This window comes from Dama dama, chromosome 20, assembly GCF_033118175.1.
Source record: "Dama dama isolate Ldn47 chromosome 20, ASM3311817v1, whole genome shotgun sequence".
NCBI lineage: Eukaryota > Metazoa > Chordata > Mammalia > Artiodactyla > Cervidae > Dama > Dama dama.
In genome coordinates, this window is record NC_083700.1 from 28,193,502 (window position 1) to 28,212,839 (window position 19,338).

At 38.0% G+C, this 19,338-nt stretch overlaps 1 long non-coding RNA gene across 1 annotated transcript; it reads left to right on the forward strand.

The window, feature by feature from the left end:
* The first annotated feature begins 3,299 nt into the window (after window positions 1–3,299).
* LOC133040179 (uncharacterized) lies at window positions 3,300–6,046 on the forward strand. Its single transcript, XR_009688915.1, has 3 exons — window positions 3,300–3,530; window positions 5,022–5,085; window positions 5,634–6,046. It is a non-coding gene; the product is annotated as an uncharacterized LOC133040179 (long non-coding RNA).
* Window positions 6,047–19,338: the final 13,292 nt, after the last annotated feature.

Consider the following 19,338-nt stretch of genomic DNA (forward strand, 5'->3'; position numbering starts at 1 on the left):
TCTGCAATGCAGGAGACCTGGGTTCAATCCCTAGGAAGAGTCCTTGGAATATCCCTTGGAGAGGGAATGGCTACCCACTCCAGTATCGTTGCCTGGAGAATCCCAATGGACAGAGGAACCTGGCAGGCTACAGTCTATGAGGTGGCAAAGAGTCAGACATGACTGAGCTACTAACACTTTCACTTTTCATTAATTTGGCATTCTCAAAAATTCTTGAAAAAAGATCAGGTTATACTGGTGGAAAACAAATTAGTGTTTGCCAGGGGTTTGAGGTGAGGTGAGGGCATGACTATCAACAGATGCTATGAGGGAGCTTTTAGGGATGGTCTGTTCTGTGTTCTGATTTTGGTGGGGTTTTCATGAATCTGTATATATGTTAAAATCCTAGAACTTTTCAATAGAAAAAAAGTGTTACTATAGATAATTTTTAAAATAAAGAAACCCAAGGATATTGATTATAATGAAAACATAATCAAGTTACTAGGGTCCTCATAGATAATATTTTCTGTTATTTTATTGGAAAATATAAGTATTGTGAAATAAAACAGTGTCCTTAAAAAAATCTTTTTAGAGCAATTTTAGGTTCACAGAAAAACTGAGAGGAAGGTAAAGATTTCCCATATATTCCCTCCCCTGACACGTGCATAGCCTCCCTCATTATCAACGTCTGCCACCAGAGAGGGACATTTGTCACAGCTGGTGAACATTCACTGCCATGTCCTTGTCACCCCAGTCCCAGTTTACATTATGGTTGACATTTTGTACATTTATGGGTTTGGACAAATGTATACATCATTGCAATATTGTACAAAGTATTTTCACTATCTTAAAAATAGTCTGTGTTCTACCTCTTCATCCCTCCTCCATCACCCTTCCTCTAACTCCTGGTAATTACTCTTTTTTTTTTTTTTTTTTTTTGCTGTCTCCGTAGTTTTGCCCTTTCCAGAATGTCATATCAGTTCAGTTCAGTCACTCAGTTGTGTCCAATTCTTTGCGACCCCATGGACTACAGCATGACAGGCTTCGCTGTCCATCACCAAATCCCGGACCTTACTCAAACTCATGTCCATCAAGCCAATGATGCCATCCAACCATCTCATCCTCTGTCGCTCCCTTCTCCTCCCGCCTTCACTCTTTCCCAGCATCAGGGTCTTCTCTAAGTGAGTCAGTTCTCCACAATAGGTGGCCAAAGTATTAGAGTTTCAGTTTCAGCATCAGTCCTTCCAATGAATATTCAGGACTGGTTTCCTTTAGGATGAACTGGTTGGATCTCCTTGCAGTCCAAGGGACTCTCAAGAGTCTTCTCCAACACCACAGTTCAAAAGCATCAATTCTTCGGTGCCCAACTTTTTAATAGTCTAACTCTCACATCCACACACGACTACTGGAAAAAACCATAGCCTTGACTAGATGGACCTTTGTTGGCAAAGTAGTGTCTCTGCTTTTTAATATGCTGTCTAAGTTGGTCATAGCTTTTCTTCCAAGGAGCAAGCATCCTTTAATTTCAGGGCTGAAGTCACCATCTGCAGTGATTTTGGAGGCCCCAAAAATACTCTCTCACTGTTTCCATTGTTTCCCCATCTATTTGCCATGAAGTGTTGGGACCGGATGCCATGATCTTAGTTTTCTGAATGTTGAGTTTTAAGCCAACTTTATCATTCTCCTCTTTCACTGTCATCAAGAGGCTCTTTAGTTCTTCTTTGTTTTCTGCCATAAGGGTGGTGTCATCTGCGTATCTGAGGTTATTGATATTTCCCTGTAACTTATTATATAACTGGAGGTTTGTAACTCTTAATTCCCTTCATCTATTTAACTCCCTTCACTTCCCTCTTTTCTAGTAATTGTATCTCGTATTGATGGTGTTGTTGAGTTCAACTATGTCTTTACTGATTTTCTGTTTGCTGGGTCTGTTCATTTCTGATAGAGGGTTATTGATGTCTTCAACTATGATAATGGTGTCATCTATTTCTCCTTGCAATTCTACTGGTTTTTGCCTCATGTAATTTGATACTATGTTGTTAGGTGCATACATGTTAAAAATTGCTCTGTTTTCTTGGAGTATTGACTCCTTTATCATTATGTAATGTCCTTCTTTATCCTTGATAACTTTCCTTGCTTTGAGGTCTGCTCTGTCTGAAATTTATATAATTACCTCTGCTTTCTTTCTGAGTTAGCATGGCTTCCCAGTTGATAAGAATCTGCCTGCAATGCGGGAGACCTGGGTTCAATCCCTGGGTTGGGAAGATCCCCTGGAGAAGGGAAAGGCTACCCACTCCAGTATTCTGGCCTGGAGAATTCCATGGACTGTATAGTCCATGAGGTCGCAAAGAGTCGGACATGACTGAGTGAGTTTCACTTTTGCTTTTCATGGAGTACTTTCTTCACTTATTTCCCCTTTATCTTTATACTGAAAGTGTGTTTCTTATAACTAACATATAGTTGGGCCTTGGACCTTAGTTTTTGATCCATTCTGACAATCTGTGGCTTTTAATTGGTGAACTTATATCTATCATGTTTGTGACAGTTTTCTATTTGTTGCTCTTATTCTTTGTGGCTGTTTTGTCTTCCACTCTTTATTTTTGCCTTTGGGGGTTTTAGTTGAGCATTTTATATGATATCATTTTCTATACTTTCTTAGAATGTCATTTAATTAGTTAACTTATTTTAAAAAAATTTTCACTGGTTGATCTAGAGTTTGCAATATATAACTAACCCAAGTCTGTTCTTAGAGAACACTATACCACTTCACAGATGGTGTGAGTACCTTATAATAACAAAATAATCCTAATTCCTTCCTCTTACTCCTTCCATCCCTTATATTATTGTTATCATTAATTTTATTTATGTATAAGCAAACATAAATGTGTGTATATATAAATTTATTATAGTTAGACACATATATGTAATATACAGAAATATACATAATCAAATTCATTCTTGCCATTATTGTTTTGAACAAACTGTTTTGTTCGATCAATTAATTAAAAAATAATTTTTTATTTTACTTCATATATTCCTTCTACAATGCTCTTCTTTTCTTTATATAGGTGCAAGCTTCTGACTTATTTTCCTACTCTAGACAACTTCAACATTTCTTACAAGGCAAATCTAATGGCAACATATTCTCTCAATTTTTATTTGTTCAAGAAAGTCTTTCTTTCTCTTTCATTTCTGAAGAATAATTTCATAGGTTACAGAATACTATGTTGGTGGTTTTTATTCTCGCAACACTTTAAATATTTCGCTGCTGCTGCTAAGTCACGTCAGTCGTGTCTGACTCTGTGCGACCCCATAGACGACAGCCCACCAGGCTCCCCCACCCCTGGGATTCTCCAGGCAAGAACATTGGAGCGGGTTGCCATTTCCTTCTCCAGTGCATGAAAGTGAAAAATGAAAGTGAAGTCGCTCAGTCGTGTCCGACTCTCAGCGACCCCATGGACTGCAGCCTACCAGGCTCCTCCGTCCATGGGATTTTCCAGGCAAGAGTACTAGAGTGGGGTGCCATTGACTTCTCCGATGTTTCCTTATAGGTAGGTGTATTTTCTTTCTTTTGATATTTTTTCCTTATCCTTGATTTTCTGTAATTTGAATATGATATGCCTCAGTGTGGTTTTTATGGCACTTATTATGCTTGGTATTCTCTGAGCTTCCTGATCTGTGGTTGTGGTATTTACAATTTATTGAGGGGGAATTCCCAGTCATTATTGTTTTAAATATTTATTGTTTCTCCCTTTTCCTTCTGATATACTCATTATGTGTATCTTACACCTTTTGTAGTTTTCCCACAGTCCTTAAGTGTTTGTTTTTTACAGTCTTTGTTGTCTTTATTTTTCAGTTTTGGAGGTTTCTATTGAAATAGCCTCTAGCTCAGAGATTTTTTTTCCCCACAGTCATGTCCAGTCTACTAAGTCCATTAATGGCATTTTCATTCCTATTTCTGTGGTTTTTTTCATCTCTAGCACGTCTTTTTGTTTTTTTTAAGGAGTTCCATCTTTCTGCTTACATTACCTGTTATTAGATGCTATTTTACCCAATAGAACCTTAGCATATTTTTAAAATATTTATTTATACATTTGACTGTGTCAGTCTTAGTTGCAGCAAATGGGATCTAGTTCCCTGACCAGCAATCATGCCCAGGTCCCCTGCATTGGGAGCCTGGTGTCTTAGCCACTAGACCACCAGGGAACTCCCTTAGAATACTAATCATTGTTGTTTTAAATTCCCTACCTGAAAATTCCAACATCTCTGCCATGTCCGATTCAAATTGTTTCTTGTCTTTTCGTATGTCAAGACATACGAAAGACATATGCTTTTTCATGTCATTTTTTCTTGTCAGCCATAATGTACTGGGTGTAAGGAGCTGATGTAAACTGAACCCCTGTCTCTTGCACCTCCAGCACTGGGAGGTGGCTTCTTGCCCACTGCACCACGTAAGGCAGGGCCGGAGGGGTGGGGCGGAATTCCAGTCCTGTGACTGTGCTGCACTGTGCTAAGTCACTTCAGTCATGACGACTCTTTGCGACCCTATGGACTGCCAGGTAGTCCGCCAGGCTCCTCCACCCATGGAAATCTCCAGGCAAGAATACTGGAGTGGGTTGCCGTGCTTTCCTCCAAGAGATCTTCCCAACTCAGGGATGGAACCCGACTCTCCTACATTGGCAGGCGGGTTCTTTACCACTAGCGCCACCTAAGAAGCCCAGTCCTATGACTGAAAGATCAGTCTTTTAGCAAGCCTGTGCTTTTGGACCATAGACTTCACTAGTGCTTCTCAGCCTTCCTCTTTTTCTCTCTCCTGAATTGGGACAGGATGACTGAGTGGGCTGGAGTTGGCTATTCTCCTTCTCCCTTGTAGAAGCCTAGAGGTTACTACTAACTAGAGTTGGTACTTCCCTTCTCCCAGGCCTGACAATATAGCAGCGGACTAGGTCTTGGTTGACCAGTTTCTGCTGAGCATAGGCCTTGCAAAGAAGAATACATTGATCTGCTGTATTTAAAAATGGTTCCTTTCTTCTCCCTTGCAGGAAGCACAAAAGCTTTTTTCTCCCTCCTGATATTTACTGTGAGGATCTGGTGGACAACCTAGAGGTAAATCTCACAAAATTGTGGTGGCCCCCCATGACCAAGTCCCTGGAGCTTTCTGCACTGAGCTTCCAGCAATCCATCAGCTACAGTGCAGGCTTCTCCGCCTTGGTACTGGTTCCCTGATGGTTTCTACATCCAGATCTCTTCTCTATGTCTCCCTGTATTTGCTTGTCTGTCTCTTCAATTTTGGAGACAGTGGCTACCTTGTGTTACCTCCTCTCTTACAAATCCAGAACAGTTGTTGACTTTTCAGTCTGTTCAGCCTTTTGTGTTGTTGTGAGGATCAAATGGCAACTTCCAAGCTCTACGTGTAGAACCAGAGACCAGACATCCAATGGTGTCATTTCAAATTCTCATTATTAGAGTTCAAATACTGCTAATTATTAAAATGCTAATAATTTAAAATTTTAAAATAAGATGGCTAACAAGTCAGATTTAAATAATTAAATCTAATATTATGAGTGAAAGATCAGGTAGGTCATTCTGGACATGTAAATGTGCTATTACTGCTGTGGCTAGTGGCCTTTCTGAAAATATATTTTAATAAACAGATACATTTTTAAGAATTTAAAGGAGATCAAACCAGTCAATCCTAAAGAAAATCAACCCTGAATATTCATTGGAAGGACTGATGCTGAAGTTGAAGCTCCAATACTTTGGCCACCTGATGCGAAGAGCTGACCCATTGGAAAAGACCCTGATGCTAAGAAAGGTTGAAGGCAAAAGGAGAAGAGGCGACAGAAGATAAAATGGTTAGCTAGCATCAACAACTTAATGGACATGAGCTTGAGCAAACTCTGGGAGACAATGGAGGACAGAGGAGCCTGGAGTGCTGTAGTCCATGGGGTTGCCAAGAGTTAGACACGACTTAGAGACTATTTAGCAACAACAAATATTTAAGAATATGTCGAAGAAAGAGAAAGTGGAGAAAATATGCAATAAAATTAATGGTTGTCATTCTGGGATGGTGGAACAATTACAAGCTTATTTCTTTTGGTGAATTGGTTTGTATACATTTACTACAATGAGTGTATGCTATTTATAATCAGAAAAAAGGTAAAAATAATACAAATTCTATTTAAAACAAAATGAACTCACTTCTTGGTGCTTCTTTTTATATTTGCTTTCCAGTTTTGCTCACATTGTTTTGCATAATTAGAAAACATCAATCTTATAAATGTTAAAAAGTAGGAAAATACTATCACTCAACTGTAAAGTATATACTTCTATGTTGGCTTTTTTTTTCAGTTGTATCATGCTGAGGCAGGAAATAAATAATCAAAAAAAGAAACAAAAATATATGTAGGTCAGAGGCAGTAAGAGAACTGCCATAATGATCCATAAATCATTTCACAGTACACGTCTAACTTTTCAAGGTAGCTACACAATTTCAAGGAGAAGCATATAAACAGATACATTTTTGCAAGTACACTGGGAAATTTTAAAAGAATCTTCAGACATTAGGACCAAACTCATTGCCCTCTTGCTTTGTACAAGTCCTATGCTGGCTGCCCCAAATGCAAAGATCCTATAGATTCCATAGGTTTCTCTCTTAGGTTAAGTTAGAGAATGGCGGCCATAGTATAAAGAGTGGTATCACCAGCCCTGTACTGAAGGGTCAAATCCCAGCTGGCCCAGGCAGGAATTGCTGTAGGGAAGCATGGGAAGGAAGGCTTAGTGCACACCCAGGAGGTGAGGAATGAGAGGTCGATGGGAGGGGGCATCCTAAGCCAGGAATGACAGCTGGGAACAGGCAGAGAGAAGCAGCCAGGAAACGCGGTCAAACAGCACACCTGGCAGATGCCTGAGTGCTTTGAAGAGATTACACAAGAGGCTGAATTCAAGCCTAGGGGATTTTGGTTTTTCTTTGTAGGCAGTGGAGAGCCTTTGAAGGATTTTGAACATGCACTGATAAGATAGATATTGTTCTCTCAGTTCAGTTCAGTCGCTCAGTCGTGTCCGACTCTTTGCGACCCCATGAATCGCAGCACGCCAGGCCTCCCTGTCCATCACCAACTCCCGGAGTTCACCCAAACCCATGTCCACTGAGTCGGTGATGCCATCCAGCCATCTCATCCTCTGTTGTCCCCTTCTCCTCCTGCCCCCAATCCTTCCCAGCATTAGGGTCTTTTCCAATGAGTCAACTCTTCACATGAGGTGGCCAAAGTACTGGAGTTTCAGCTTCAGCATCAGTCCTTCCAATGAACACCCAGGACTGATCTCCTTTAGGATGGACTGGTTGGATCTCCTTGCAGTCCAAGGGACTCTCAAGGGTCTTCCCCAACACCACAGTTCAGAAGCATCAATTCTTCGGCGCTCAGCTTTCTTCACAGTCCAACTCTCAGGGTTGCCATGCCCTCCTCCAGGGGATCTTCCCAACCCAGGGATCGAACCCAGGTCTCCCGCATTGCAGGCAGTTTCTTTACCACCTGAGCCACCAGGGAAGAGCAATTGTTCTGTAGAGTGATTTATTTTGCACTGTGGGGTTATCCATCTCTCTGTAGCCTTGCAGGCATAGATTGTGTCTGATTCACTGTTATCACCACACTCAGGGCTGATTCTGGCTGCTTCAACACCACTGTGCAAAGCAGAAAGGGTGGCTCCTTTGGATAGACTCAGTCCTCCAAGGCCAATGCTTGGTGAGCTGACCATACCTGTGTGAAAAAGATCTTCTGGAAGAAGCACCCCTCACAAAGTTCCGTGGCTTGATGAGTAAATAAGATAATATTATATACACTTTCTCTGCATCTCATTCTCTAACAATACAGAGTGCATATTCCCATCCCCTCACCCTGCCATGTTTACTGCTAAAGACAGAATTCACTGTTTGAACAGCTGGATAATCATGTCATAATTTATTCTACTTCTGTTGGGCATTCCCTTTGTTTTGAGGTTTCTACCTGGAAACAAACAATGTTGCAATTCATTTATATTTTTTGAGAGTATGGTATGGCTTAAATAATGTAAGAAATGTCTTTTCTTCAAAGCTTAGAGACAACTCAGCTGCCAAAACATTTTGGCTTGATCCTTGTCAAAGTGAGAAATCTATTTTTTAACATCTCTCAAGGCTATTGATATGCTTAATTTTTTTTTACCTCTTCTAGGGTCAATGTTAACAGTTTATGTTTGAGTCAAAAATCATCCATTGCCTCTAAATTTTCAAGTTTATTGCCACAGACTTTTATATAATCATATTTCTTTATGATTATTTTCATTTTTTTTCACACTAAATTCTTGGTATTTCTTCCAAATCTGCTCTCTGTCCAGTTTTATGGAGATCAGAAGAAGAAGCCATCAGCATCATCCCAAATTTAAAGTTGTCTTTAAACTTCTATCCTTCACTCCCACATTCAATCTTCCATTCAGTCCTGTCTGCCTCTAAAATAACTCTTCAGTCCATCCACCCATTCCTCCATGACTGCCATTGCCATTACTTCACTACCTTAGCCTTGGGAATCTAATCCAAAGAAACAAGTAATCACATATAAGGATACCAGATACAAGTAATAATAACAATACCATCAATAATAATAGCCAACATATACAAAACACATTTTATATGCCAGATACTATTTAAAATGTTTTACAAATAATAAACCATTTTATCAACATGGCAACCCAATAAGGTAAATACTATTACTTTTCCCATTTTACAAGTATACTAGAAAATATAAGTACAAGGATGTTTATCACAATATCATTTATAATAAGGACAAAAGATTGCCGATCATTGCTGGAATAGTTGAATAAAATGTGACCATCCAATGGAAGCAAACTGAGTGTCCATTAACAGAAGAATGGATAAAGAAGATGTGGGGAATATATAAACAGAATACTGCTTAGCCATTAAGAAGAACAAAATTTTGCCATTTGCAGCAACTTGGATGGATGTGCAGGGTATGATGCTAAGTGAAACAAGCCAGAGAAATACCAATGGTGTATAATATTACCTATATGTGGAATATAAAAAATACAACAAACTAGTGAATATAACAAAAAAGAAGAAGATTCACAAACACAGCAAACAAACCAGTGGTTACCAGTGGGGAGAGGGAAGGAGGAAGGCGCAATATAGGGTTAGGGGAGTAAGAGATACAAACTATTAGGTATAAAATAAGCTACAAGGATATACTGTACAACATGGAAAAATAGCCAGTATTTTATAATAGCTGTAAATGGAGTATGACTTTTAAAAATTGTGAATCACTATCTTGTACACCTGTAACTTATATAGTATTATACAGCAACTATACTTCAATAAAACTTTTTAAAAAACTAGACCATACATATCACATAATAGTGTGTAACTAAAAGAATGATTTGGATTACTTCTCAACCCTGGTTACACACAGGTTTATCTGAGTAGCTTTTGAAAAATAGCTGCTGGGGTCCCACCCCAAACAAATTAAATCAGTCTTCTCTTGGTATAAGTTAGGGTGAGAGTCACTGAGTTATATTTGGTAGTTACCTTGGAGGGACGTCCATAACAAATCACCAAAGATTCCAAGAAGGATACATAACATAATGCCATTTTTTAAAAACAAGGACAAAGAGCCTCAATATGAGTGTGTGTATCTATACCTTTATACTACATTTATGTTTAGTGTCTATAGATACACTATATAGATATAACATACTTACGTGTCATATATTACATATAGTATATATAACATAATTTCCCCAGTGGCTCAGCAGTAAAGAATCTACCTGCAATGCAGGAGACCCAGGTTTGATCCCTGGGTTGGGAAGATCCCCTGGAGAAGGACATGGCAGCCCACTCCGGTATTCTTGCCGGGAGAATCCCATGGACAAAGGAGCCTGGCGGGCTACAGTCCATGGGGTCACAAAGAGTACAACATGAATGAGCACACACTGCACGTATATAACATACAGTAACACATGGAAAAGGTGCATATATGTTAACATGGAAAAATACAGAAATATACACACATTAGGTAAGAAATGGGGTACAAATGGTTCATAAGTGGGAGACAGAGAGAGGAAGCAGAGGGAAGATAGGAAGAAGCTTAAAAAAGAAAAAGAAGCTTACAGTTGCTCTTCACCATATAAAACAGCATATATTCTCATTGCAATTATCTCAAGGAAGTGAAACTTCAGGTAAGTATTTATAGATCTCTGGGTTAAAAAAAACATTTTCTAAATGTAAAAAACATTTTCATGGGGTTTCCCCAGTGGTACAGTGGATAGAAATCTGCCTGCTAATCAGGGGACACGGGTTGATCCCTGGTCTGGGAAGCAACTAAGCCCCTATGCCACAACTACTGAGACTGCACCCTAGAACCCGCAAGCCACAACAAGCGCAGCCCATGGGTGCCTAGAGAAGCCACCGCAATGAGACGCCTGCACACCACAAGGAAGAGTAGCCCCCATTCTCTGCAACTAGAGAAAGCCCATGTACAGCTTGTGTGCCATTGTACCAGTGCAACCAAAAATAATAAATGAATGAATAAATTATGAAAAAATTGTCATTGTTTATATAATCAGAAAAAACTTTTACATTATCTTTTTTTTTTTTTCCCAAGCTGTCTTCTGCTTATGGCTTTAGCACACACAGTGTTCCCTGCTGGAAGAATGTGCCTCTGATCCTCTGCCTGGCTAACTCTTCCTTATCTTTAAGAGCTCAACTTACGTATCAGTTCCTCAGGACTCCTTCCAGTTGGATCAGAATGCATTCCCTCTGTCATGTTCAATCCTATCCCGCTGTCCTTTGCTGTCAGAGCCCTTATCAGAGTTTGAGATGAGATGTGTACTTAGAGCACATACATCTGTGGACACAGAGCACGTCTGTTCCCCGCTCTAGAGTGGGAGCCACAAGCAGTCGGGACCAGCTCTGCTTGGCTCCCAGTGAATTCCCATTCCTTGCCCAGGGTTGGACACACAGAGATCTCACAAAAAAAACAAACAACAACAACTTGGTAAGTGCTTGGATCATTTCTCTGAATTTAGGAACTTTCCACATGTCCCTACTTGCACCTTAACGAGATTTTGTGCTCTCTGATGTCTGAGACTGTGTCTTCTACCTTTCAGGTGTCTCTTGAGTGCTCTACAGATCTCTGGCTGATTGGATAAGTTGCTAACCCTGGTTTCCCCACGAGTAATAGCATTTTTCCTACCAGGACCACTGCTGCTGTCTCCTCCTGCTGCTCTGGGAGAAAGATAAGTGGAGATAAAGTTCCCAACTACCCCCAGAGGTCTCAGCTCTTTTGAGTATACTTAGATGTTCTTCAGTTGCCAAGACAGTTACAAGTCTTTTTTTTTTTGTGTGTGTGTGTGTGTGTGTGTAGGTTTTTCCCTTCTTCACTCCCCCCAATGGTGGAGCTTACTGTCTCCTCTTACTATGGACTTCATTACAGCCCCCCCCAAACACCTATGTTGAATTCCTAATCCCTAGTATCTCAGAATGTGACTATATTTTGAATGAGGGCCTTTAAAGAGGTAATGAAATTAAAATGAAGCCATTTGAGTGGGTCTTAATCCAATCTGACTAGTGGCCTTAGGAAAAGAGGGAGAAACACCAAGGATGCACGTGAACAAAGGAAAGGCCATGTGAGGACAGAGAAAGTGGCCACTTGCAGACCAAGGACAGCTCTCAAGAGAAACCAAACCTGCTGACTCCTTGATCTTGGCCTTCTAACCGCTAGGACCATGAGAAGAGAAGTTTCATTGTTAAGCCACCCACTCTGCAGTATTTCGTTCTGGCAGCCATGGCATAGCAGTTTATCTCTGCTGAAGAACTCAGTGAGGTCCTGAGGGCTCTCCAGGCCACTTAGAGGCCCCACCCTTTGTTCCCTCCATGATGTCAGTCAACTACTTGCTCCAGGAAGGGCAACAACCTTTCAGCCAGTGTCTTCTGAAGGGTGAGTCTCTTACTTTTCTGGGTCATGTTTCTGCCACTCTCTCCACCTCTACTAGAAGCTGGGGACAGCTTTATCTTTTCTCTGTTCCTAGGACTTTTCAATCCTAGGACCACAGAAAGCTCGCTCTCTGAGAAACGTAAAACCACTCAGAGTGTCTGCCAGAGGTTTTGTCACCAAAAGGAACACTCAGACCCCACTCCTCTGCTTCACTAGTCAGAAACCACAATATTTGTTCTGGAAACATGATTAAGGAAATAAAATGACAAGGAAAACACAGCTTTTTACCATATGTTTATGGCAGTTTATAATCTACAATCAATGTTGAGAAAATAAAAATTGGCCTTTTGGGCATATGTTTCTTCAATAAAAGTGATCAAGGTGAACCCAGTCAGAGAAAACAGTAACAAGAAATAGAAAAGAACAAATGAAGTTTGATACCTTGACATCAAGGAGTCTTTATTATTAAACATTTTATTTTAAAAACTGGTAGAACAAAGTGCGAAATGACTGGCACCAACTGAAATAACTCTTTTACATTTTGCTTTATCATATAAACAGTAACATTTTTCTTACTACCAAGTCTCTGTCTCACGATGTAAGCCTCCTTGGGGTCATGGGATAATGGAGTGAACACAGAGACAAGTCTGATTTGCAGAACCACAGGATACTTTTACTGTCCTCATTTCACACTCCAGCATCAGGAGAGGCAACATGATATTACAAGCCCTCTTCAGAGGAAGGCTATAACAAAGGCCTATTAACAAAGGATATGTAGGTTAAGCCCCCTTCTCCCACACTGCAATGTCTATCCCAGCCACCACCCAATTCATGCTCTCTCATCACCATGACAACCCCCATCAGTCATAAGCAGCCAGAATACTATCAACCAAGAAGTAAAGCATAAGCCTTTATCCTCAGCTGATGTGGGTTTATTTCAAATAATGATCTTGTTTCTCAGTATAAATTCTTGCCTTATTACAACATCAAGTAGCCAGTCATCAGCACTGGAGAGATACAAGGGTTTCTGGGCTCTTGGTGCCAAAAATTGCTTAGATTCTGATTTCCTTTTCAATATCCAATTAAGGGTAAGATTACATAAATCGTCAGCTTCCCAGCTAACTCCAACTATAGCTCAGTCATTAAATGAGACTAAAATGATCTCAAATAAAAGGCAATGCTGAATGATACTAAGCAACAAATTAATCACACACAGGCCTTACCAAAAAGAAAATGAAAGTAATATAATAAAGGCCAACTATGTCTGCAGTTGTTTTAACCTCAGCTTGGGTGCCCAGTGCAGTATAATCCCTTTTGATGAACTATTTCTAGAAGCTTCCTAAACCAAAATATCTGTTAAAAATATTTCAGTGTATTTGAGATGACTCAGGTAAAGATAGAACAATCCATGGCTGTAATTATGAGGGAATTATAATAGCTTTTCTACACAAGCTGAGGGCAGAGTAATTATTCTCCATATAGTTTGCAACCCTGAACTGAGTAAAAGTCAACACTGCCATGTAAAGTGGATAGAAGAACACATAATTGACAAATATGTCTGCCATTTGGAGGTCTACTGATAAGCTGGTTTTCATCTCTTGATAAGTGAATTTTGTATTGTCTACTTTAAAGGCTTAAGTACAATCTTTGATTTAATTTAAATGTGTGCATTTAAATTAAACTGTAGGGTGGGAGGGGGTATCGGGATGGGGAATATGTGTAAATCTATGGCTGATTCATATCAATGTATGACAAAACCCACTGAAATGTTGTGAAGTAATTAGCCTCCAACTAATAAAAAAATAAATAAATAAATTTTAAAAAAATAAATAAATAAATTAAACTGTAGAACACTGAGGACGTTTTTCTTTACATTGAACATGACACCACACTGAAGAGTTCCAAACTCATGGAAGGGAAACAAAAGGGCCTGTTTTAATGATGAGAGAAACACAGACACTTAATTGTAATACAGGACAATAGTATGTACATCAGTGGTAAGTACAAGTAAGACCATTAACTGTGCTAAAGTAAATAACATCAATATTGCCTGGAAGGTTAAGGAAAAACTCAATGAAGAAGGAATAAATAGATTGAGTCTTGAAAGGTGAAAAGGACCCTATGAGGGAGTTTAAGTAAAATAATCTCTATCTGAAGATGACATTAAAAAAATCATAAGGAATCCACACACACACAAATCTGTTGGTGCTAATAAACAAGTTCAGCAAACTTGATGGATGTAAGATCAAAATCAGTATACTAAATAGTTAGGTCAGTTTTATTAACATACACTTGGAAATGAACAATGTGAAAATAAAATTAAGAAAATAATTCAACTTATAATAACATTAAAAAAGAATAAAATATGAGCAAATTTAACAAAAAAGCCTAAGACTTATACACTTAAAATTTTAAAGAAAAACACTGACAGAAATTAAATAAAACTTAAGTAGGCAGAAAAATACTTCATGTTCATTAAATGGAAGACTTACTGTTCTTAAGATGGAAATACTCCCCAAACTGGTCTACAAATTCAGTACAGTCCCTACAAAAATTCCAGCTATCTTTTGGGGCAGAAACTGACAAGCTGATTCTGAAATATATATGCAAATATAAGGGACAAAGAATGGCCAAAGAAATCTTGAAAAATAAGAACAAAGTAGGACTTATGTTTTCTGATCTACTTTGAAATAGCAATTATTTCTTGGACATGATACCTAAAGCACAAGCAATTAAAGAAATATAAATTAGATTTCATAAAAATTAAAAACTATTGTGTTTTAAAGATCACTATCAAAATGTGAAAAGATAACTCATAGAATGCGAGAATATATTTGCAAATTTATATTTCTGATAGTTTGTTATCCAAAGTCTACAAAAAGCCTTAAAACTCAACAATAAAAAGACAGTTAATTAAGAACTGGGCAAAGGATCTGAATACACATATCAACAAAACAGACATGCAAATAAGTCAATAAGCACACGAAATGATATTCAATACCATTAGCCATTAGGAAAATGCAAATTAAAACCACAACAATTTATCTACTTAAAACAGACAACTATAACATATAGTTGAACTACACACGCAATTTTGTTCTGTTATTTTCCAAGTTTCCTGTAAATGTGTTAACATATTTTCATAATTAAAAGAAAAGATAAAAAGAAAAAAAAAACATAAAGAGATGCCACTTCACTTTCAGTAGGATGGGCTATAATCAAAACGACAGACAAGAACAAATGTTCAGAGGATGTAGGAAGTCAGAATTTTCAAAACTGCTGGTAGGAATGTAACATGGAGCAGTCACATTGGGAAACAATTTTTCAGGACCTCGAAAAGTTAATTAGAGAGTTATCTTATGATCCAGCACTCCTAGGTATATACCCAAGACAAATGAAAACAAATGTCCATACAATAATCTGTACCTGAATGTTCATAGCAGCATTACTAATAGCTCCAAAGTAGAAACGACCTAATTGTCTACCGACTGATGAATGAATAAACAACATGTAGTGATTCTATACCATGGAATATTATTTGGTAACAAAAAAGGAATGAAATGCTGATATATATGTGCTACAATATGAATAAAGGTTGAAAACATGCTAAATGAAAGAAACTGGATGCAAAGAGCCACAAATTATATGAAGTAATTATTGAATATGTAATAAGTAAGTCCATGGAGACAGAAAAGAGATTAGTAATTGCCAGTGTCTGGGGACAAGTAGGAATGAGGAACAGCTGCCAATGGGTATAAGGTTTCTTTTGGAGTGATGAAAAAATTTTCTGGAATTTGATAGTGGCAATAGTTACATAACTTTGTGAATATGCTTAAAAAAAAGTGAATCATACATTTTAAAAGAGTGGATTTTATGGTATGTGAATTACATCTCAACAAAAAAGCATGGAGTCATAACAACTTCCCTAAAGCATTCTCTATATGCTTCCTGCAAACCACTGATACAATCTTCTGTCTCCTCACCCAGTCTTACAAGATCCTTAAAATTAGAATTTATTAGAAAAACTTTGTTTTCCCAGAGTCTAGCATAACACTTAGAGGAAAGTAGGCTTAAGGTATTTAAGCAACTGGAATGAATTTGTTGTTGCTGGAGTCAGGTGAAAGAAGAGTGGTCTGATCTGAAACCCTAGAGGTTGTCAGTGTCCAGAGAATGGCTGGGCCTAACAGGAGGAGACGTCTGAACTTTGTCCTGCAGGTACTGGGGAACCCTTGAGAGTTTTTAAACTGGGGAATAAAATGATAACATTTGTATCTAGAAATAAATCCCTCTGAGGGCAGAAAGATGGCAACAAAATAGAGATGTTAAGTTAGGAGGCACTAGATGACCATAGATGTGCAGTGAACTGACAAAATAAGCCCATGTATCAAAAAACTTCCTTTACTCTCAGCCTCAAGCCAACTGAATTGACCAATGAAAAAGAAAAATATGTTTTTGTTTTCTAATTCACACTGGAACTAAGGGGTGATATTATCCATTTGTCACAACCTGCAGAGGGATACAAATTGGAAGGCACCAGGAGCCAATTGCTTTTAATGATAGTAAGGATAGGATAGATCTTGTAGTAGGTAGGTATAAAGAACTTCTGCAACTCAGAAACAAAAAAAAAAACTCAATAAAAAATGGGCAAATGACTTGAATTGTCATTTCTCTAAAGAAGACCTACAAATAGCCAATCAGCACATGAAAAGATGTTCAGCATCACTAATCATTAGGAAAATACAAATCAAAACTACCATAAAGTACCACTTCATGCCCTTTAGGACAACTATAATTTAAAAAATCAGAAAATAACAAAAGTTGGTGAGGATGTAGAGAAATTGGAACACTTGTACATTGCTGCTGGACATGTAAAATTGTGCACTGGCTATGAGAAATGGCATCACAAATTTAATTTTAAATTAACTTCAAAATTTTAATTTAAATTTAATTTCTTCCCAAATTAAACTTATAGTAACTACCCGATCCAGTGATTTCACTTGTGGGTACTGTACTCAAAAGAATCAGAGCAGGGACTTGGACAGGTATTGCATGCCCATGTTCACAGCAGTATTATTCACAACAGCCAAAAGGCAGAAACAAACCAAATGTCCATCAACAGATGAATGGATAAACAAAATATAGTCTACATAAACAATGGAATAGCACACAACCTTAGGAAATTCTGACAATACGCAACAACGTGTATGAAGCTTGAAGACATTATGAGTGAAATAAGCTAGTCACAAAAGGACAAATGTTGTACAAGTCCACTTGTACGAAGTACCTAAAGCAGTCAGATTCACAGAGTCAGGAAACAGAAAAGCGGTTCCCAGGGGCTGGGAAGAGAAAGAATGGAGGTTTAGTGTTTATTAAATGGAGTTTCAGTTTGGAAGATGAAAAATTTCTTAAGATGGATGGAGGTGATGGTTGTACAGCAATGTGAGTGTACTTAATGCCACAGAACTGTACACTTAGAAATGATTAAAACAGTAAATTTTATGTTATGTATATTTTATCACAATGAAAAATGCAACATATAGAAAAAGATAGAAAATTTACAATATGGCAAGAAAACATACAAGCCAGGAAACATAAGATGACAGAAGTCCAAAGCAGCAATTATGACAATAAATATCAGTGGATTAAACTCCCTGTAGACTCTCATATGGAACACAATTATCTCAATTTTCTGCTGGTTTCAATAGGCACTGTGAATGTGTAGTAGTCAAGCAAGAATCTTCATGTACCATTACTAATATTAGGAATAATGACATAAAGCATAAACTACTAGAAGTACAAAAAGAATTTGGCATAAACACAACTGTGATAGGAAGCTTTAACACACCTCTTTCAGTCCTTGGCAGATCAAGTAGGTAAAAATTAAAGTAGAAACATGAACGGTCTTATCAAATGCTCACAAAAAGTATGGAAAAATCATGACAAAGAGAATTTCAATATTCTAAAAAGAAACTGTACTGACTACATCTTTTGACCAGCACAAAACAACAATAAAAAATAATGATTATATACAAAATAATTCCAACTACTTGGAAATTTTTAAAAAATAACTTAAAACAACAGAAACACAAAGACACTTCAGTTAATCTCATCAAATAAAAAGACAATTACAGTATGAAAATTTGAAATCAGAAAGATATAGTCACAGGTATAAAGAGATTATTCTTCTAAACCATATGCTAATTAATTCAACATCTGAAATAAAGTGGATGAAGTCCCAGAAGAAAATTAATGAGGAAAATCAACTCAAAAGAAGTAAGAACATTTTAAGGGCAACCACTATAGAAGAAATAATAAAATTGTTAAGAAGATGCCAGACTCCATTTACTGCTGACTCCAGGGAATATACAGTTCCCATAAATTTTTTCAGAGTGCCAGAAAAACACAGAAAATACTTCTAGGTCCAAATATCCAGACTTTACAAATGAAAACATTTGTCACTTTTGCTACTTATCTTTTTTAAAAAAAAAAAGTGTAATTGATACAATAATTCTCATAAAATTGAAGTCTCCTCACTGACTGCCTTTCTCAAGCCCCATTCCCTCCCACCCACCTCCCTTCTTCCGCTTTAACAATCCTGACCATGCATGAATTCTGGATCCTTACAGACTGTTTTCTTTTTAAAGGGGAAGCTTTTAATCTGTGAGGATAACAGGAACCACTGAGATGAAAGAAAAATGCTCAGCTATTTAGGGGAAAAAAAAAAAGTCAGTTCCCTGTATCCCTTCACTGTTGTTTAGTCACTAAGTCTATCTGACTCTTTGCAACCCCAGGGACCAAAGACCTCCAGGCTCCTCTGCATAGTATATCCCAGGCAAGAATACTGGAGTGGGTTGCCATTTCCTTCTCCAGAAGATCTTCCTCACCTAGGGATTGAATCTGCATACCCGAGTTGCAGGTGGATTCTTTACCACTGAGCCACTGGTGAAGCCCATATTCCTCATACACCAAAATAAATTCCAAGTAAATGAAAGAGTTACATACAAAAACAAATCACAAAAGGAACCAGAGGAAAAAGGAGGTAGGAGGTCAACATTCACTTAACCTTGTGTATATGAAGAACAGATGCTGAAGGTCCTGAAAACGCCAAATAAAAATTCAAAACTTCAAAATTAGAAAACATACTTTCACAATGTGGGAAAAAGCAGAGAATCTGAGAAGACAATCCATAGAAGAAGAAATACAGACAATTAATAAACAAAAAATTCCCAAACTGTTATTATATCTCTAGTTACAGAAACAGGCAAATTAGATTCTAACAATGAGAGATTCTTTCATCTGGTCCCTCCCCTAGTTTGATAGTTTGGCAAAAATCAGAGAAAGGTAATAATGCTTAGAAGCCGGTGGGGAATATGGCCCTGAT